General features: G+C 41.0%; 1 protein-coding gene across 2 annotated transcripts in view; it reads left to right on the top strand.

The window, feature by feature from the left end:
• Positions 1–3,689: 3,689 nt before the first annotated feature.
• foxp1b (forkhead box P1b) overlaps positions 3,690–21,967 on the top strand; it is a 168,209-nt gene continuing 149,931 nt past the window's right edge. For both annotated transcript variants that reach the window (XM_030051296.1, XM_030051292.1), the window contains exon 1: positions 3,690–3,794. The gene's annotated coding sequence lies outside the window, so the exon portion shown is untranslated. The remainder of the gene's footprint in view (positions 3,795–21,967) is intronic.

The raw sequence follows: 21,967 nt of genomic DNA, 5'->3' as shown, positions 1-21,967 counted from the left end.
CATAAATCCTCTTTTCGATGACTCACATCTGATCTTGTGTCATCCAAATTCACCAAGTTGCAACAGCTTGTCCATGTGTGCACAAAACGTGCGAAAGCCTACAAGTTATTACAAGACATATGCATGCTTTCATCCTCTCCTGTACACACATGTGAATGTACACGTTAATGGTAAAACACCGAGGCCCATGGTAAAGATGATAAACTACATGTAATGAGCATTAAATGCCCAACGTGCTCAACAAACTGAGCACAAAATATATCTTAGTACTTGTACTGTTTATTTTCATGCCCTCCAGGATTCTTGGCCCACTTAGCAAATGCGGGCAAAAAATCCTGGAGGGCACTGTGCAATAAAAAGCACATATTAAAAACAGACATTATGACCATAATCTGGGATACAAATTAGAGAATGTGGTTTGCTTTCCCAACTGAAGGTATAATGTATATGGAGAGGGCACATTTCTTTGGGACACAAATTGCATTTTACGAGTACACACTAGCATCATACTCTATGGCATAAATTAGAGAAAATATTTAGCCATCCTAATGGTGGGCAAGGCTATAATTAGAATACGAGGACTCCATGCTGGAATTTGGCCAAATTCAGGACTTTTGGTTTCAGTGCATGGATCCAAATTATCCTTTGCCTAATGTCTGGGAAATCATCATGCCACTGTATTTTGGCATGTAGCATATTTAAGTTACATATCTGAATGAATTTTAGACAAGTAATTCATGATGCTCATTAGATCTTGTTGGTGACAATGACTTTGGGAGCTATGCTAATCAAGTGCATTTCTATCCAGCGCTTACATGAACGATTGTATTTATGATGGCAGGGGGTTGCACAGTCAAGGTATTTTATCCTCTAGTTTCTTGTCGTTTCACCCATCTTGCGGTTCTTTACAGGTCATTATCTGTAAACCCTCTGCAGAAGTGCTCTTCCTTTCATTACATGTTGAATGCTACAGTCCTTTATTGTTCCTGTTGCTGTTCACAATGCCCCCCAGCAGCAAAGGGAAAACAGCGCATGAAAGCCACCCGTCCCCTTTTGAAATCGAGAGGAGCTTCTTTTCATTTACTTAATTACCTAATTAACAGAAAGCTAATTACTTTGTTGTGTGCACGAGTACTTGTGGAGAGGCTGTTACGTAACTGATAGTGATCCTCAATTAATTTGTAACTGCACTCCATCAAGCCGAGGCCCTAATCCACAACACATCACCAGCATGACACCAACAAAATGTGATAATAATTTCAAACCCAGACACATGGTTGCTGGGTTCCACTGAGCTTATAGATCCATTTGTGAAATGCAGATCAAGCCACTGAAGAATTAGAAAGCTAAGATCATGCATTAGATTGCATTAATAACATGCGTACATTTGTATTTTTGTCATTAATTTGCTATCTGAGCCAGACAACCATGTTTACAACCTTATGAAAAAGAACTATAGTAATCCCATAATACATTTTGGAAGGATAGGCCTACTGTACAAATATCACAGCACTGTGGTTATGCCAAAGTAAATAAAATGCCATGGAATAAATCCACTGTAAACTTACTGTTGAATCCCGCAGACACATTAAAAGTCCTCATAGGGATATTTTAGGCATATTATCGTGAATTGTGTTCATATTTGTGCACGTTTGTATGCTTTTAAAACCCAGAATATTCATCATAAAGTCACTGGAGTGTGCATGTGTAAGTCTCATTCATATTTTTGAATCCAACTCCTGTGGCTTTTGACTTATCAATTGAATGGCTTGGCTGACATCTGTGCGTTTCTCTGGCTTCATGGGCCCCGGGGTCATTAAACACAACACTGTGGTTGTGGGCCATGCAGTGACTGATGTGTCTCTGTGCCTTCAGGCTACTTGGTGCCTCATACAGTACCTCTTTACAATGGGAACATGACGCTTCCCCCCTCTGCTCACCCCATTTCCAGCTGTCACCTCAACACTGAGACCCTCTTCAGCCAGTGTCAGCACATAAATATCAGGCTTGTTGTTTAGTTTACTAGTCTATTTATTGTCAGAAATTGTAGCATTTTATTTTTGTTGGGATAAGCATTCCTTTGTTTCCGCAAAAACTTTTCAGGATACAGGCTTAAGTTGCATAATTGTTGACATACCCTTACAGTAAGACATTTTAGAAGATGTTACGCCAAAACCATGGTCTATTTAATATAAAATATTATTATAACAATATATTTTAGGCATATAACAGGAGATAAAAATATTATTCATTATAATAAGGTTACAATTGCACACTAAAGACACAGCAAGTTCCTATAGGGATACTATTGTGAGGTTTTGGGGGTGTGAGCATGTGTGGCCAGAGGGTGGCGCTCTCTACTAAGAAACATGCCTCTCTGAGCGGGTTCATCAGCAGCATTCCTCCCAGATGCGGCCATGATAAATGTAATGTCGTTTATAATGAAATGGGTTGTGCTTTTCAGACCTTGATCAAGGACAAAAAAGACTTAAAATATTTTCTCTTGAGGTTAAATTAATGTTGCTTTTCAATGAGTGTTAACTGGACTGTTGAACTGGCCCATGATAATTCTCCTCTGCTGGGGCAAGTGACAGAGATTTTAATTACTGTCATAATGTCTTTACACTTGTCGTGACAGCAGGCATGCAAACTGAATACAGAGTAAAAGTTCTCAACCAAAACAACGATCCAATGCAGCAAATTCTCACAACTTTACAGAAAGTTTGGCGTAGTTATGGTAATGTTAATGTTTTACAGCACTGGGAAAGTTTGACCTAAATGTAAAAAAAAAAAAAAAAAAAAAAAAAAAAACTGCACCAAAGTGAAACGGCACCACCTGCATGCATATAATGTCATCTTCAAAGTCAAACCCTGCCCCCTTTGAAAGTTTAAAACTCTTTACAGGAATGATTAAAACATCGTAGATAATTATCTTGCAGCATTTCATCTCTTCGTGGTGCAGTAATGATGAACTTCAGATTTAATAAAAAAAAGGAGAAGAAAAAAAGGAAAAAAGAAAAGAAAAACACAGGATAATATAACAGGCGAACTTCCTTCTGCCTCAGTTGTAATTAGTCAGCTTAGACATTTTAGCTTTTCTGACACCCCCCCTCTCCGCTGTCACACTTTTCTGCTAAAACTAATGCGTATAATTACATTTCCCCATATAAAGGACCTGTTAAGTGCTACTGAATTGTACTTGCGACTATGATGTTTCTCTTGAAGGATCTGCAATGAGTGTTGTTTACACCAGCAGGTGGATGTGACGTCACGGACTTGGAACATCAGAAAACAACAACATCCAAATCCGCGATTCTTCCTTTTTCCCCTTTTCTTTTTTTGTCGGCGTGTTAAAATCTAATAACAGCATTAAGGAAGAAGCTTGTTTTGCCCCCCCAAAACGACACAGGGAGGTATACTAAAACTCCACATTTTGCTTTTTTTCCCCCGACGCTCTCGGTAAGATATCTCTCACTCTGCTCGTACTTAAGTTAGTTAGTTAGTCCCCCCCCCCCCCAACACACACACACACACACACACACACACACACATACACTCTCACACACGCACACACATACACACACACACACACACACACACACACACACACACACACACACACACACACACACACCAAGGCGGGCGGAGTAATATGTTGGTGTTTACGGTGTGATTTGTTGTCGCACGCGTTCTCGGTACACAAGCTCGCGTGCACGGGTTCGTTATCTCATACTAGCGAATCGGTATCCTCCGCGTGCGCCTGTGTAAGCTGCAGCAACGCGTTTTCCATTCCGGTAAGTTTCACTATTTCACTGTAACGTTAACGCTGGCTTTGTTATATTGTATCTACCTGCTGCTACTGCTGCCGCTGCTGCTCACTCACAAACACACACACACAGAGACAGAGTTTGGCTTTGTTTTTTTTAATTTTTTAATTTTTATCATTTTTATTTATTCCGCCGCTGCCTCTTTTCTAGAAATCTTTTCCACCGGCGAAATAAACAAATAAACAAACACCTGTGATATTAGCACGTAGGCTGGCTGGTGGTACAGTTTGTAATGTCACGTTGCTTTTACGTGCTGTTGCTGCTACTAGTGTCTTTACTAACTATGAGTCGAGCATTGTTTTTTTTTGAAAGTTGGGTTTCTGCTTCTGCTGCTTATGAACCTCCCCCCCTCGGGTAAAATGTCTCTTCGGGGGCTAAATTAAATCTTTTTTTTTTTTCTTTTTCTTTTTTTCCCAAATGTCAGTTGTTTAGAAAGTGCCGGTGTTATGCCAACAGGCGTAATTACAGTGTTACCTGGTGGAGTTAGCGCCGTGTAACTTTCTAAACTGTACATGGTGCAAGGGAAGTTTGAGTGCCGTGATTTCTTTGTAGTAAAATCAGGGAAGGGGCTTTTCTCCACGTGTTGGCAAACTCATCCTCCAAACTCCAAAAGCCCGTAGGAAAGCATCACAGCCGCCTTAAACCGAAACTTTATTTATTCCAGCTGTAATTTAGTCCATCTGCAGTGGCGCTTTGCTTCATGTTAATAGCTGAGGCAACTTAACGTAGTACTCGACTGTCCATCATCTGCATTGATCGAAAGCTCTTAATATAAGTTTGATATGGCATGTCTGCCCTGTGATAAGGCTAACGTTATACATAATGCATTTAAAGTGGATAGTCAATCCAGAGTGAACTTTTCATTAACGGAGAGGATTTACTGAATGAATGTGTCATTTAATCTCAGGCATCATAATGACAGTTGTGTTTAAAAAAGTAAGGAACCTAGTTATATTTATTAACTTTATTTTTATTGTTAATCGTGGTTGTCAAAGTTTGCAACTCAGTGTTTTTGTTCAGTTTGTTTTGTTGTGCTTATAGCAGGCACTTTTTAATTTAGTGCTAGATAAGGGTAAATAGTGTGAAGTTGCAGAGCACCTAATTATGACTTGGGAAAAGTAAAAAAAAAAAAAAAAAAAAAAAGTTAAATAATTACTTGCATGTTGTTTACCAGACTGTAAGTGAAATAAATTGCTTTAACAGTTTCAGTCAACTTTGTTATCCAAAGGAATGTGCGAAAGAAAATTTTCTGTTTTTATATTGTGGAAATGCACTCAAAGCAAAACAATTTGAATAAACATCAAAATATTTTATAGGCAGTGTTAAAAATATATTTTAAGATTTTTTTAACAAGTGCATTACTGGCTAATGGACAGTAGTAACATAAAATGATTTTTTGCACATATGAAACCTTTCATATTTTATTTTTTAATAATTTGTTATCTACCCTGGTGTGTGTGTGTACCCATGTTAATTTATTATTATTTTTGTACAGTCACTGAGCATCATACTTTGCAACAAAACAAGAGGAATAAATGTGGCATTATGACACTGCGCATCTACTGAGAGTGAACACCAAGAACGTAAAGTTAAATATTAATTTTCCTTACAGTTGAGTCAATCTGCAGCTGGCAAAAATAGGGCTAATACCTTATGAAAAATTACAAAAAAGGCAACTGCAGCTTTAACAACTATTGCCGGCTGTCCTCCCTCCTCCTTGGTCTTTGGATTAGTCATTGTCTGAGGGAAAAAAACACTTTTTTGTAGGAGAAGTAAAGTAAACAGCCTCCAACAAGCGAACCTTGACAACCCAGATTAAGGAAAACATTGGAGATCAAACAGTGCTGCTGCTGGGCTGTTGTCATGAGCTGCCTGAGAGAGAGCTGCAGACTATTTGAACAGGCACTGGGGTTTGTGTGCTCACTTATGCAGAAATGGACCTTCGCAAATGCTGACCCAGGTTTAAAAGCACAGGGTGAACTTTCTTTGCAACTTTTCCAGCCCTGGTGTTTGACACGGCTAGTACATAGAGACGTTCAGCCTTTTCGGCTTCTGCTGTTTCTGATGGGAACAAACTAACACCGTCCCCTCTGTCTGGTTTTAGCCAGTCAGAACGACTGTACTTTCTCTGCCCCCTACCACAACTGAATAAATTTAGTTGGCAGGGGGGTGGAAGTAAAAGCTTGAAATTTGAGGAAGAGCAGCTGCATGCAATGTAATGACTCAAGATCCTTAAAAACGCCAATCTGTGATTTTGTGTATTTGGAAAGCCCTTATTTCTAGTTTGGCCTCTACAGGCTTGGGGTAAGGCTCTTCTGTGTAGAGAGTTGAGGCTAAATTGGGAAGAAAGTAATCAGTCACTCATGCATTCAGTCTGAGGACTCCTATCCCTGAGTGGAGCGACCCTCTCTTTCATCTGACGGCTCAGTATTTGTGAACACACATTGAAATACCCTGTGCTGGGTACGGAGGGCCTGTAAACTGACTGAGCACCCTGGCTTGCAGCTGAATGATAAGGAGTTATTTTTGGCCCGGTGTGGGAATGAGTTTCTGCACTTTCCTGTATTGTTGCTTTCAAATCTATTTGCCGGCTTCACCGTTCATTTGATTTCAGATACAAGATGCCTTCAGACTAGAAGCTTGAAACATTTTTGCACAAAGAAAGACAAGTGACAGACAAATAAAGGGAATTTCTGGTAAATGAATTTGTCATGTGATTTTTTTTTTTTTTTTTCTTTTTTTTTGCATATTTGATTCATGCGGCACAAAGGGGAACTGTACCGGCAATATGAATATGACTGCGGCACGCTCATTAGTGCTGTATTACATGAATGGAAGTGATAACAAAGGAAAGCAGAACAATATTTCCAGGGTAAAGGTTAGTGTGTCCTGGCCCCTGTGGCGTGCTCAGGCAGACTGTTCTCCATGCCAGGGACGAAGGCGATTGGTCAGAGATTGGACAGCTTCAGGTGAGCACTGTGCAGCTCCTCAGTCTCTATGGAGACTGCAAAACGCTCAGGACGGCCATTAACTCATGCAGCCATTAATTACTGTCTTCCACTGTCATCTGTCCTTAATAAGGGGAGGGAGGCTGACAAAAATGTCATCCGTCTACAGGGGAAGAGAGGAAGCGTGCAATTACAATCAATTAACTCGCGCTGCAAAATGAATTTACTACTGGTGTTGTGTTTCAGGAATGCATCACTGGAATACAGATAATCCTTTCTTGGAAAATATAGTATGTATTGAATCATCTGTTCATCTGTCTGTATGTCTCTGTGCCTTTGTTGGTGCATTTATTTATTCATTGTTTTGTTGATTGGCTTCAGATATAAAGAAGGAATTACACTGCTGTTGGATTAATAAAAGATTGATTGGCCTGTTGATTTGAAGTGCATGGTATTAATTTAGAGTTAAATGCACAAAATATGGTAACAGCCACATCTTTATCAGGGCAGTGGCACCAGTGCCAAAAGATTTTGCTCAGCTACATTTGCTGTATGATGGCTTTTAATAAAGACTGTATAGGAAAAAAAAAATCAATAGCCAATTTAAAGCACTTTCTGGCTTTTGTTAATTCTAAGACTAAGGTCACCATATTTTATGGAGGGATTTTGATCAAAGTAAAATGTGGTTTTGTGAATGCGCATCTGATACTTAAGGACACTGGAGAGAAAGGTCTGATTTTATTTCGCTTGTTGCTGATGACCTTTTTGAAACGAGATAAAGAGAGACTGTTGAAGCAAAGATAAATAATGAAAGGGAATTGGACTAGTTTTACATCCTCTGCACGTCCTCAGCAGTTAACTTGGCATTGTGTTATGGACTGGTTTGCATTGATATGTGAAACTTTTCATAAGGTAGGAGTGAAGGAGTAGTCAATCTGGGAAACCTCATCGGCACTTTCTCATCATCAGCTCGTCATGCATGTTCACAGTTTTGCAGATGTGCCGTATTCAGACGCATCATTGATCATTTTATGGTATGGGTCCATACAGCTGTGTGATTTATCCACTTGTAGAGATATAAATATATTTAATTAAAACTCTCAAGGTGTACAGTAGATGCCTGGGATGACTTATTTGTTTATTTATTTATTTATTTTTAAGGACTGATGGTTTCAAAGTTAACCAAAGTTGTATTGTTGAGTTCCTAGAGGAGTGTATCATCTTCCATGGCCTACCCGTGGGCAACAGGGTCTGCCTCGCTGGGTTAGGGCTCAGATGAGATGCTGAATTGGCTTGGTTGTCACAGATCCCACTTCACCAGCTGTGGAGTTGACAGCTAACAGCGATCAGGCCATTGGCTGAGTTTTTCCTTGATCCAAAGGTCCAAAGTCAGGAGTTATGTAGGGGAACACTGGAATATCCCCCTAGTTTTACAATGGATGAGCCTCACACATATATAACATACCCCAAATATGAGCATACTATTTATGACACAAGAAACTTGTTTGACTCATTTGAAATGAAAAGTGAAATTGATACATTGTACTTTGTCATCAGTTTGTCTAACTTTGTATCGCCAACTTAAAAACAATCCATTCTTTGTAAACAAAACCATGTGACTTTCAAAATCTGTCCTTTGTTGGACAAAGTTTTGAATCATATCAAGCAGATTTACACAAACATATTTTGTTAAGTTCTGCTTTGTGTTTAGTCTGTATAGCCTGGTAACAATTGTTACTTTTTGCGTTAGTTTAATGTTTGTGATTGATTAAGGCATGTGATTGTTTCGCGGCTCTTGGGAATTGTTTGGATATTTCTTATAAACCAAAAGCAAAAAATGATGGATGTGCATGGAAATGCTTCTTGAGGCAATAACATGAAATAAGGGGGTAGATTCTTGCCATTCAGCTGAATTCAATTCTTTGTTCTGGGCTGTGTTTACTTCCAATAAGCTGCTCTTGGGCCAGGTGGATTATGAAAGGCTGTAGATCAAAATGTGATTGGGATGCTCACATCTGTCCAGATGAACCCCACTACGGAGTCTTGTGCTGCAAGCTTGATTCAGTCATTCAAAACAAGCCAGATGTGTAGGCACTCTGAAAATGTCTTGGTGCATGGCCCCGGAAAATGCCAACAATTACTCCAATTCTGACTTTGATTTTGATCTCAGTGTCAGTGAATACAAATTGATTTCTCTGTTGTGCAGAAGTCGCACATGAATGCTTCACCTAAACCGCCTTCAAAGCTAAATTGCCTTGCTTCATGTCATATTAAGTGAGCAGGGCAACTGGGGCTTTTTTATAGTGCCAGTGCAGTATATTATGAGTATAGTCCTTAAACTTGATACACCCAGTAGTTGCTGGCTGCTGTGGAGTCACCACATATCCTTCAAATAGCTCTTTGTGATGTCCCTTACCAGGCTAGCCACTAACTTAAGATTTTACCCGCACAAGTCACAAATGCGGAAGTATTGTTTTTTTTGAGTAACTCGTTATCGCCCAACAAAAGTAACTTTTTGCCAAATGAAGGCACTTTATGGCCTGCTCACATTTTTGAGGCGAGTACACCTCTTAGTGTTCAGCAACTTAAAATCTGAATTTCCTGAGTAGCACTGCTTCGTCTCTCATTTGGGTAGGATACAGGTAAGCTATAAACATTTTCAGGCAGACGTATGGGGCCCAACCATATGCCTACAAGCTGTGTTCAGCTGCCAGGCAAAACCTCAGCACCTGTTTCTATCAGCTGTCCAGTCTGTATGTCTGTAGGTCTGAGACTCAGTGTGTTTATGATGTAGCCTCTGCAAGGCTTTGGGTCTTCATTTTAAAGGAATTCTGTATCAAATCTGTATGGATGAATATTTGCTTTGAGATGATCATTTTATTGCTCTGATGTAACGTCAGATATTTTGTGTACTGTTTTGTCTGTGCGTCCTTGGCAACATGAAAAGTCTTCTCAGTGGTTGATCTGAAGTCGGGAACAAACCGCATTTGGGAAGGAGCCCAAAGCCGCTAGTAACAGTTGGTTACAATAGTACTGTAAATGGTTTTTCTCTACGGTTGCATGTTTCCACTTTTTAGTATGCACACCCCATGAATGTATGTTTGAGCAACAGCCGATATTTGATATCCAAAAACACATTACTCACTCACTTTCATTTTTAAAAACCTAGACTCAAAATCACACTTTAACCACACACAATATAGGGCGATGTGAATTCTGGTGTTTGTTTTTGGTGTCCATGGTTACAGTTTTCAAGAAGTAATTTTGCTTCCTGACAATTTTTGATAATGGGAGTCAGACAAATAACCTGAATGCTGATGGTGACTGCTGGATTGCTGGGGTTGCTAATGTTGGAATTAAACTCTGACTGAACTCAAATGGAGTTAGTCTGTTTGACAACATGGGATATCTCCCTGAAATAGAAAATGTCATTTCAGAATATCAGAAGCATCACTTTCCAATGGATTACGTGGTGGCTATCGCCTCTCATGCTAACTACCCAGTTCTGTCTTTTATTCCAAACATAAATTGATCACTTCCTGTGTGCCAGTGGATTTTTTTTTAAGGAGTCACCTACCAGACACTGGCACAGCAAATGTTTTAGCTTTCATGAAATGACCAGGTTGAATAATTTCTGTTACATCCAGTGTCCAAAATTACCCATTTATTACCATCTGGCAACTGCAGAGTGAGAACTGATCAAAGATATTTTTTACCAGCCAAAAACTGTATCATGCTTGGTGCACCACCATCATTGAATCACAGACTCCCTCCATCACTGATAAAACAGGTGTTTCTTCATGTCCTTTTTGGTGGCTTAATATTGGGAATGTGTTGCCATATTTATGCATTAAACAATTAAGTGAGGAAAAAAAATTGACTTATATTGGTAGCTTGTTTGTTTCCCATTGACTGATACAGTGTGATAGATTTAGGTGCGTGCCTGCTTTTATCAATGGATTTCATGCATTCACTTCTTCATGTCAGGATTTAAAGTCCTAAAGTCTAACTGGTCAATATCAGTAATCACATGTGACCTTTCATTGTGATTTGAAACTTAGTTTACTGACCAACTAGCAGTAACTCCAACTAATTTATTGGCCAAAGCCGATTATTACCTGCATTTGGTGCACGGCGGGTGTTAATTTTGGACCCTGGTTGTATCAGTGGGAGCAAATTAGATGTTTAGTAATATGAAAATGTCACAGGTTATCATTTTAACCCCGTTACCTGTAGTAGCCAGAGTAATTTGGGTATAAAACCCGAGGAACGCATCTTTACGGGCCCCATTTGTGACTTCTTGGATGTGTTTTCAGTTGGCAGCCCCACCCTGACAAGAGACATTACATGGCAGGGCCCGCTCTTCCATCATCATTGCTGGGTGGAAAGTTGGTGCGCTTTGATCATGTCTTTCGGGTGCATCACTCCAGCTTAGCCCTGCTGCTCAGTATGTGATAAGCCATCAGAGTACTCAGATCTGAGCCGGCAGCTCTGTGGGCTTGAGGAGAGACAGGGGAGAGCAATGGAGATGAGGAGAGAACAGCAATGCAAATTTTGTTGACAGATTGTTGTTGCAGCCGTTCTCTCTGCCTTTGAATTGAACAATGTTACTGTCCCTGCGCAGTCTCCTCCAAAGAAAAGGCCATGTTTCATTTTTAAGTCCTTTTTGTGTTGGGTAAGCGGTATTCCCATGTGCCGTCCTGAAAGCGCCCCGTTTGCGCTTAGAACACCTTTAATTAGGGGTGCATATTAATTACCTCAAAAGCACGTGTGATTTAATGATTTTACAAACTGATGTGCACAGATGTACTCCTAAGTGCACTCAACGGATGCAAGTTCACTTTGAAGTTGAATGTTCCATTTTCTCACGGCTTCCCTCTATCTGTTTGTACATAAAACATCATTTCCAACCCCCCCCCATTATGAAAGGGTGCTCCTAATTGACGGGTTGTTGCTTGTTTATTTGATATATATTTACCAGCTTGGTGGTAATTGGGAAGCAGTAATTACCCAAGATGCAGTGCAGCGCTCTGGCAGTGGAGATGCCGTGCTGATGAGTCTGGAGCGCAGATGAAAGTATGCAGGTGACTATTAGCATCCCAGTAGCCTGTTTAAAGACTTGGCGGCGGAGAGCAAAGACGGCTAATTGGGCCAGGGTCTCCTTATACAGTCTCATTGTTTACCTTGATGATGTACAGTTTGATATCAAAGCCGTCACATTTCTTTTCTTTACCTTTTTTGGATGCTGAAGTCATTGACAGCATGCGTGTGTGTTTGATAGCAACAATAAAAGGCCAGTGGATGTAAAGACCTCATGGATTTGGAGTCCCTCGTGATGATGTAGTTCCTTCACTGATAATGGCCTTGTTAACTGAGATTCATTACCTCTTCATTCAGACTCCCCTGGATATTGAGGGTGAGTGTTCTCAAAGTACAGGCTTTGCCACGGTGAAGTCATACTGATGTGGTTTTGTGAGCTATTCATCGAAGGTGGTGACGGTATCTTCCCCGACTCCTGATGATTCAGTTGACCTGAGACTGTGTGTGTGCGCGCTTGTGTGTGTGTGTGTGTGTGTGTGTGTGTGTGTGTGTGTGTGTGTGTGTGTGTGTGTGAGGGGGATTTAACTTTGTGTTTGCTACTCTATTCGGCTTTCACACGCACACATACACTTTCTCTCTCTCTCGTTTTCTATCTTTCCTTTCCTCTCGCTCACACACACACACTTTCTCTGGGTCTCCGGTTCACTCGCTCAAACACATACACACATGCACACCTTGTTTGTGTGCGAGCCGCTGTTGTTTGATAGCTTGGTCTCCCAGTAGATCTTCAGACATTGTTGTTGTTTGCCTGTATTGGTTGGAGTGTGTGACTTGCATTTGCCCAGGCTCCTTGGAGGGAGTTTGTTTTTGTTCTCAGTGTTGTAAACAGGGTGGGGCTCCGTTCCCAAACCACTCAGTTGGAGATGGTTATTTTCACAGGTGTTGTGTTTTGTTTATCGTTTTGGTCAATAGGTTTGTCCAGGATGGAATTATGTGTTGAAGCTGAGGCTGTAGCCAACTATTTTCTCTATGTGCTGACTAGATAAAAACACTCTGTCATTATTGTTTTTTTATGTCTGAGCTGCACTCAGACTTGCTTTTGTGGAGATTCATAATTTTTCCTCATTAGATATCAAATCTGTTTCTTGTGTGGACGATCGCTATAGAACATTTTGTTACTTTTTAAAATTTAAGAGGAGATATTATGTGGATATTATGATATTATGATTGTAATGTACAATCCATGTGAAATTTTCATTAATAATTTTCGTCATAGTTGATAAGATGCGCTGCTTTCAGCCAGGTTTTCAACTCAACATGTAATTACACTGCGTCGCCACACTGAGTGCTGTTTTTATTTCAGAGCACAATTTGAGGCTTTTATTACTGTCACCAAACAAATGTGTGTAATAAACACATGATTTCAATGGTTCTCAATGGATGACCGGTGTTGCTAATAAATGATGTGCTTATTCCACATTTTTTTCAGTTGAGTCCAAACAGCTCTCATTTTTGCCATTTTAACTGTTGTAGCTTTAATTCGGTCCTTGTTGCAATCTGGGTTGTACCTTTTTTAAGTTACCTGCAAGCTATGCATATAAATACTAATTTGCACATGTGGTGATGCACAGGATGAACTGTGATAATATCTAGAAATATGGTAATATGTTTTTTTGTTGATATTACCCTCCTGCTCTTGTAATTTTGTCCAACTCTTTTTCCTCATTGTCGCCATATGAGTAGATTATGTATGTTAATTTTTTCTTTTGATAACATGAGTTTGCCCATAATATAGCCCTGAAAATATTCAGATGAACCCAGAATTTCTCTACAACATGAAAGTGGTCTTACAAGTGCAGCCTCTGTGAAATCTTGGGAGTAATGGAGTGACACTGACAAGTGACATCAAAGCGCTGTCTGGATGCACATCATGTTCTCGTGTTGCCTTCCTCTTAACTCATTACTGTTTACCATTCACTATGTAGGGTCTCCTCCAGGCAGCAGCATGGAGGAGATCATGTGTTTGGTTGTATGTGTCTTTCTGTCCGCGGCTTATCTCGGAAACCACAGGGCCTATCGGCTAAAAAAAAAAAAAAAAATTGTGCACAGTTAAACCTGTATGATCAAGAGCCTCTTGTGGCTGCGGTGATTCGAAACCTTTTCAAAATGTTTGTGTTTGCTCCTTCTGCTCTCTCTCTTCATTCACTGTCTAGCTCGCTCTCCCACTGCTGCTGTCTGTCTCTCTTCGCATAGCCGACAGGGTCGCTATACACCGCTCCCTCGTTTCATTCACTGCTTTATCCTGTTGTGGCTGTGTTCATTACGATCGTGGGCGAAAAAATCCAAGATACGCGTTGTGTTTTTTGCGTGAGTTTACACACTGCTGACAAGAAGGGCAACAGAAGACAGAGCAGACACACAGGGATGAAGACCACTGTAAAAAGTGTAAAGCGAACTAATAGCCTACATCACAACTGTAAAAAAAAGTTGTGTAAAACAGCCATCGCTTTTTCATGTCAGTGGATTATTTGCCTGATCTTTGCTAGTCTTTAGTGTGTGTGTGTGTGTGTGTGTTTGTGAGTGTGTGTGTGTGTGTGTGTGAGAGAGAGGGAGAGAGAGAGAAAGAGAGACACCGTTATTGATCATTTTGAATTTTGCTATTTTAATTTGTGCTTTTTTAAAACATGGTTTCTGTTGAAAGCCATATGACCTCTGGCAAAGAGCTAGAAATGGCTCCTGAGCCATAGGTTCCTGACCACTGGTATGGTGTGTGCAATAAAGTGAAACAGATACAGAGAGAGCAAGAAACAGCTAACCTTGATTGGCTTTGGGAGTTTTATGTTATATTTGTACTGTACTGTATTATATTTGAATCACCCAGTGGTTTAATTCGTAATTTGAAAAGGTTTTGGCAATAATATTGGCCGCTGAGTCTGTCCCAAATTTTGCTCAGCACGTAGGGTAGCCGACAGTCCGGAAAGGGGGAGATCTAGACTCTGAGTGCACTCTTCTAGTTGTTTACAGCTTTTTCTTGGACATTTTACTACCTCTGATGCAAATGCTACAAATATAGGGTGGTGTGAGTAATAACCTATTATGAGTTATTGGATATTTTTCTAAAAGCCTTTTCATGTTGTGTATTTGAGCGCATGATGTACACGCTTTTAATGTGTTGACTAATCAATTCCTCACACTGAAAACAACTCACAGTGAGAAATGAGTGAATCAATCTTTTCGCATCATATTATAGAGTAGAGTTGGGTTAGGCCTCTGAGTGCATTTCTGTGTACTTTATACACAATTGTGTACAGTGATTGAAGGGCTAATTCAAATAATTTTAATCACTCCGACCAAACCTCTTGCAGTGTCATCCTTTTCGCAAATGCCTCATAAAATGAATAGATGAGCAGCCTCTTTTAGAGCATAATGGCTGCATTAGAATATGAGATGGATAGTAGATGAGAATCCTGTATCCTTCATGCACTCTTTCTCTCTCACTCAGTCACTCTGGTCTCTTTTATCTTTAGTGGCCCAGTGTAAAAGAGCTTGCAGGGCACAGTGAAGTGTGCAGTTGAACCTCACACAGACAGGGGAATGGGAAAAAAGCAGAGGTGAGAACAATTTGAGTGGTAAATTGTAGAGAAACTGGTGAAGGATCGCCGGTTGCCGAATCAGCTAAGCTAATGTATGATTTCATGCTGTGGAGCCAATATTAGATTTGTTTTGTTTGTGTTTAAGTCTCCCCACCTTCATTGATTGCAACACCACACCCTCTAACCAGCTTGCTTAATGGTGACGGCTCTTTTTCCACCTAGTGAGCTCATGCCATCGGAGGCCGTGTGTTCTCATCAGCGCCAACCACATAGTGCCAGTCAATATGTAAACAATGGTGGAGACAGTTTCTCATTGCCTAACTGACATTTCTCGTGATGATTCATGGGAGAGGTGTCATTTCACACATTGCACTTAGGGTGCACTATACTGATGGCAATTGAAAAACACAATGACCTTTTTCTTCCATTCAGTGCAATGGATACTGTAAAACATCACTTAGTAGCCCGGGCATCTGTCTGCTTTAATTGTCAAAAGCAATCAGCCTGTATTTGGGAACTGCATCTATTAGGAATGTGACGAGAACCGATTTTTCGGTAACGAGTAGATGCCAATAGTTCAAAAATACGACGGTACCCATTTTTCTATTGTGCTGTAGATACCGGATGTATTTATTTAGATTTAGTATTTATTTAGATTTAGCCTTCAGCGGGCCGTAACATATTCTTCTGGAGCTGATGGGGGCAGCATGCATACGAGTTTCGCTTGTTCAAGTGTGCGCCAAAGAAGAGACAAACACTAGTGAAAGATGGAGAGGCAGCTCTGCCTTGGCTTGTCCAAAAGAAACACAGCAAAAGTCGTGCATGCAAGTAATGTGCGTTTGAGGCGGATGCTCAGAGGATAATAATAAATTTGTGAAACAAAACGATGCCATCAAAGTTTCTCATTAAATAGTTGTTTCTTTTTCTAGTTATGTATAAGCCTACTTATTATTTCCGTATTTTTCTCACGTCTCTGCTGGATAATGCAATTGAAATTCTGTGCAATCTAAAAATGTATTATTCAAGCACAGTTGACTTATTGTTTATTTTAAATACTTGTAGGCTTAAATACATGAATGTTCAGCAGATTTTAATAATGGAGTGTATGTTGACGTAAATGGGATTTATTCTTTTCTTTTTTTGTTTACTGTGGAACTGAAACGGGTATCGAGAATCGCAGAAATTCGCTGCCACTGGTATCGACGGCTGAATTTCTGGTGTCGGGACTACCCCTAGCGTCTGTTTGAGACCTGCCTTTGTTTCCTTTGGCACAAAATTCTTGCTTAGCAAAAACTGAAAAACATAATCAAAAGACAGAAAAACGTCTCTCAAAACCCCACAAGTCTAGCTTTTTGTAGTTTTCTCTGTATCTCTTTCACTTGATTACACATCAGACCCGAATTGTGTAACGGTGGCGTTGCGCGTGACCTCGTCTGCCAGCACAGAGCCTGGCCTGATCACACCTGTTGGAATAATTACATAATGTGAGTTTGATAGGGTTCGGTTTAATCTAAATCAAACCAGTTCCTCAGCTGGTGTGCCGATTCTGTCCTGGGGAAGTCAGCAGGATGTGACAGGAAAACCCACAGCTGCTGCCCAGAGAAAGGCACTTTTCACCGGCAGGAGAGACCGGCCCCTGCTCCGTCGTTTCACAACAAGCGGTGGTTAAACAGCTTGTCGAGGCACAACAGTGTCCAGATTTGATCTTAATGTTGGGTGTCACCTGGCTACTCTTAAGGATCTGCGTTTATCTGCCAAAATTTGCGGTCATACCCAGCCAGTTAAAGAGACTCTGCGTTTAATTGGGACTTTTGGTTGAAGTTTTACAGTATGTTAATACTGTGCATTAGAGATCCACAGTGAAGACATTTGCACATTTGGTCGCTGACCCGTTACAGGCTTGTTTACTGTCTTTGAAGTGGCTGTGGTGTACTAATAAAGATGCACCGGTCCACATTTTTTTGGATATCTGCCAATACTGTTAAGGATACCATTCCTCTTTTCCTCTTTCTAATATTATTATGATTATTATTATTAGTAGTAGTAGTAGTATTGTTGTTGTTGTTGTTGTTGTTGTTGTAGTTTGCAGTCTATATTATGTGTAAAGTTACTCGAGGTTGTAGTAAACCACACAGCACTTCTTAGCCAACTGGGCTTTTTAGAAGGGCGATGAAGATGGCTAATTTTGCTACACGTTGTCGTGACTATGCCAAATGTATAGGTTTCCTATAGAAAACTGACATGCAGATTTCCGGTATTTTCCAGTTGCTATAGCTGCCCCTGAAACTGTTGCTGCATAAAGTCTAAATAATTACTCATGACTGTTGCAGGGTTCAGAATGTGGGACTAAAGGGCCGGTTAACCTCCCCTGAGCTCAAGTCCTGGATGGTGGAAGGATTTTAGGTTAGTGTAAAAGGGCGAGGAGTGACTGGAGGTTAGCTTGCTGTGTTTTTCCTGCAGTATCACATATTCTCCACTGCCACTGCTGAGCAAACAATTATTTTATGATAAATATAAATGCATGGTTAGGTATACATAGGCTTGGGCAGTATCTATTTATTGAGCATCCCTCAGCATGCCTTGGTGGAGGACCTAATGGCACTACTTGCTGCGGCAGATACCAACACGTCAGTGGGCTGAACCGAGGCACACAGTTTCATCTGTGTTGGCTGGCTCACTTTTATCATCAGGACTAAACCTCAAACTCTACAAACAGGAGCAGAGGCATTTTTCTTTAGTTTTGCTAGTCCTGCAAAGGCTGAATTATGCTTCTGCGTAAGAAGAGCGTACGGGGGTTGTGCGAATCTTACGGGGGTTGTGCGACCGCCGCAGAGCCTTGCCGCGCACCTCCCAAAAATTGTAACTACGCAGACCCTACGCAGCCCCACAAGAGCTGTGATTGGTCCGCCGAAGTACATCATTTCCGGCATTTCGTTGCAACCGGCATCATATCCTGTTGTTGTGCCGGCCGGCAGCGCCATTTTTAAAACAACTGTTGTATCTTGACTCGTCGGTTGTGTTTGAAAACTTTGGAAAATGCTGGATCTCGCAGAAGAACGCCTGGCCGAGGAGGTGCGCAAGTACCCGCATCTATACGACTCGTCCTCTCGCCATTACAGACGTACAGAAGAGCAGCGACCATACGTCACAGGGTCTACGTTGGTGGGTGGAGTATTGCTCAGTGTGTTTCACAGAGGTATGTTGGACACACACGCGCTGCGTAGGAAATGCGTGCTTCGCACAACCCCCGTACGCGGAAGCATAATCCGGCCTTAACATTAACCCCAGTGCTCGCAGTCACCATTTTTCTCAGCTCAGTTGCTTGCTCCAGCTGTAGAGACTGACCTCTGGTGGTGAGTGTTAGGCACTGCAATACATCACCTCAATACTGCATCTCTGCGTCAGTTTAATAGAAAGAGGAGCATTTGTATTTTTGGTGGTATTGAAAAACAATACCTTTGGGATTTCTGAATACCCTGCAATACTGTAATACCTTGATACTGCCCAAGCCTAATGTATACCACCAACTTTTTTTTTCTTTTTTTTTGTGAAGCAGTCCAGGGATCAATGTAACTTAGATAGATAGATAGATAGATAGATAGATAGATAGATACTTTAATGATCCCTCACAGGAAATTGCAATCGTTACGGCAGATGTTACGGATGATGATAATTATCATTATCATCATCTCATAGTATACATGTTTTGTGTTCTTTAGGAAAAATATCTATCCATATGTGTTTTTTTTTTATATGTTTGAGACTTGAAATGATGTGACAGTTCATAACATTTAAGTCTTATTTTATGTGTGACAGGAACTTGGAAATGTTTTTGTGTGTGTGTGTGTGTGTGTGTGTGTGTGTGTGTGTGTGTGTGTGTGTGTGTGTCTGTGTGTGTGTCTGTGTGTGACAATATTCCAGCACTGCAGACATCTGAGCCTGATTGTGAGGCGTAATTGCTGATGATAGATCTACAGCAGCATTAGAGATTGACCACATCAAATAACAAGCAAGTTAGCCTGCCACTTGGCTTGCTCGTTAGTTCATCATTCATGTCATTTACCTAAGACGGGAATTTAAAATTCATGCATATCAAGACTAGTGATCTCCGCCGACATGTGGATGTGTCTGTGGTGTATTTACAGTGACCACATCACGGCAAATGAGAAGCACCATTTAAATAAGACCTGATAACAGTGACATAGCAAATGTCCTAAATGCTGATGCTTTTTAATGTAGGCTAATAACGGCCAAAATAACTAAGGTATGTGGAATTACAAATCATTTATAAAAATCATATTTCAGTGCCATGTTATTTACTGTAATAAAAGTGGGCTCATTTTGATTTTAACGTGGCATGGCCTTGTCATGTGATGTGCTGTTGGAGTATACTGCAATATGCATGGTCTGTTGGTAACGCTGTCTGTAGTGTGTAGCATGCAGTCGGTTAGGATCTGGTTACAAACTCAAGGGTAAGTCCCAAACATTACCCGGACAAAACAAAACATAACAAAACAAAACAAAAAAAGACTGATGAAAAGGGCAGCTGAAGTCACCCTTGCTCTTAGAAACACACCTGGCATTGAAGCTAAAACTGTCACGCTGTTTTTTCACTTTCGTGTTGTAGATGTGAAACCTTAGATATTTTTCTGCTCTCTACACTTGTGCTAATGTAAATGATTTGCATGGAGTTTGTCCCCGCTGATTTAGACTGTTTGGACTGTTCTTCTTTGGAGCCATGCCAATTGAATTTTCTGCCTTCTAACACGCTAGGAGAGTGGGGAATATGGTTCTCATTGGGCCTGAGGCTTGATCTCCTTACTTGCCTCCCCCAATCCTTTCACATCACTCTGACAATTAGTGAGCCTGACCATCCCCAAATGGCACACATAATTAAAGAGTTGGCATTATAATTACAATGTGTTTATTGTCTGTTTATGGCTACTGTGCAGCGCATAACACACTGGGAAATTTCTTTGGTGTAAATGGATTGGGGGCTGTTAAAATACTTGGTGGCAAGTGCGATTTCATGTGGTTAACATCTCGATACCTCCTTTATCAGCCCTTTGACAGTTGCTCTGTTTGTTGCGTGTACAACGCAATTTGGCCGACAGCACAAACTGGCAGCCGAAATAACCAAATTATTTAGTCATGGGTTTTTAACGGGCACAACGGTAAATGGATGTTAAGTAAATGATGCAATTTATTCCCTTCTCCACATTGCCAGGCTGCCTGCCACGGGACTTCTGCCAGCTTTAAATAAGTGGTACCCAGATGGTATTCACATGATGCCCACTTGGTTACAAAATGGTCCCGGGGAATAACTCCGGCTGCCACAACAACCAATAGGTCAGTGTTGCCAGTGAGCCTGTTGCTTCTGCACTCTGCATGTGCAAATGGGCTAATGTTGTGTCACTTCTTAAATTCTTGGGGGAGGTTGTATCTCCGGGGTCCTAAATGAATTGGAAGCGAGCCCAGTTAATGAGGAAGGCGTGGCAGAGAGATAGAGGAGAGACATCCTCCGCAGCAGCTCGTTTCCTCTCCGCTAACGTTGGGCTTCCTGGTTCCTTGGCTTCCTCCTCCTCCGATTAGAGGAGAGAAGAGCCAGTGATCAGCAACCCCCCTGTGGTGGGATAAGTCAGCCAATAAAGGAATTTCTTTACCCTCTTATTCTGGAAAAAAAAAATGAAATGAAATGAATGAAAAAAAAAATGGCAGTCTTTGGAGTGTGATGGTGGCACTCTTCTCTTCTCTTCTCTTCTCTTCTCTTCTCTTCTCTTCTCTTCTCTTCTCTTCTCTTCTCTTCCTCTCATCCTCTCTCCTCTCCTCACCCCTCCCCTCCCGCCCTCTCTCCTCTCCTCTCCTCTCCTCTCCTGCCATGCTTTCTGCAGCCAGTCTCCTGGTCTGCAGCTGTGCTGGTCTCTGGGCTGGCTCTCTCTCCTTCTGGAGAAGTGGTGAACTGTGTCGTCTCCAGCCACTAACAGCCAACAGCTGCAGCACCAGCCACTGCTGCAGAGCGAGGGACAATGTGGAACTGATTTACTAACACACAGAAATAAATAAACAAATCCCCTGGAAAAAAAAAGAAACAATACCACAAACAACACACAGCTTATGCAAATGGGGGGAAATGTGTTCGCGGATCGATAAGCCCCGTTTGTGTACGAAGAGACTATAGGACAAGAGTGACCGTTTTACACAAAGATGCTCATTACCGAGTTTACTATTTTATCTGCAGGAGTTAGCCCCAAACATCTGTTTAGTTTTTTTCTCCTCTAGATGTTAAGCCCACACATTATGATGAAATGCGTAAACTATTTGTGTTTGAGTTGTGACATGAATCTCCACAGATCTGGGGAGTGTGCTTGTTGCTGTGTATGGATAAGACACCAGATGTTCCAGGCAAAGTTTTTTAGTCATTGTGGTGCGAGAGGGGTCAAACTGTCAGTAGGTTAAAGGTTGAACAGTAAAAAAAAGACAATGCCACGGCAGCACATTTAATTAGAGATGAGAAATCGATGAGGGAGTATTTATGCCACTGTCTCGACTTGTTTTGTTT

The sequence above is a fragment of the Myripristis murdjan genome, chromosome 5 (genome assembly GCF_902150065.1).
Source record: "Myripristis murdjan chromosome 5, fMyrMur1.1, whole genome shotgun sequence".
Taxonomy (NCBI): Eukaryota; Metazoa; Chordata; class Actinopteri; order Holocentriformes; family Holocentridae; genus Myripristis; species Myripristis murdjan.
The sequence above is the reverse complement of the archived record's forward strand: the minus strand, read 5'-3'. Positions and strand labels throughout refer to the sequence as shown.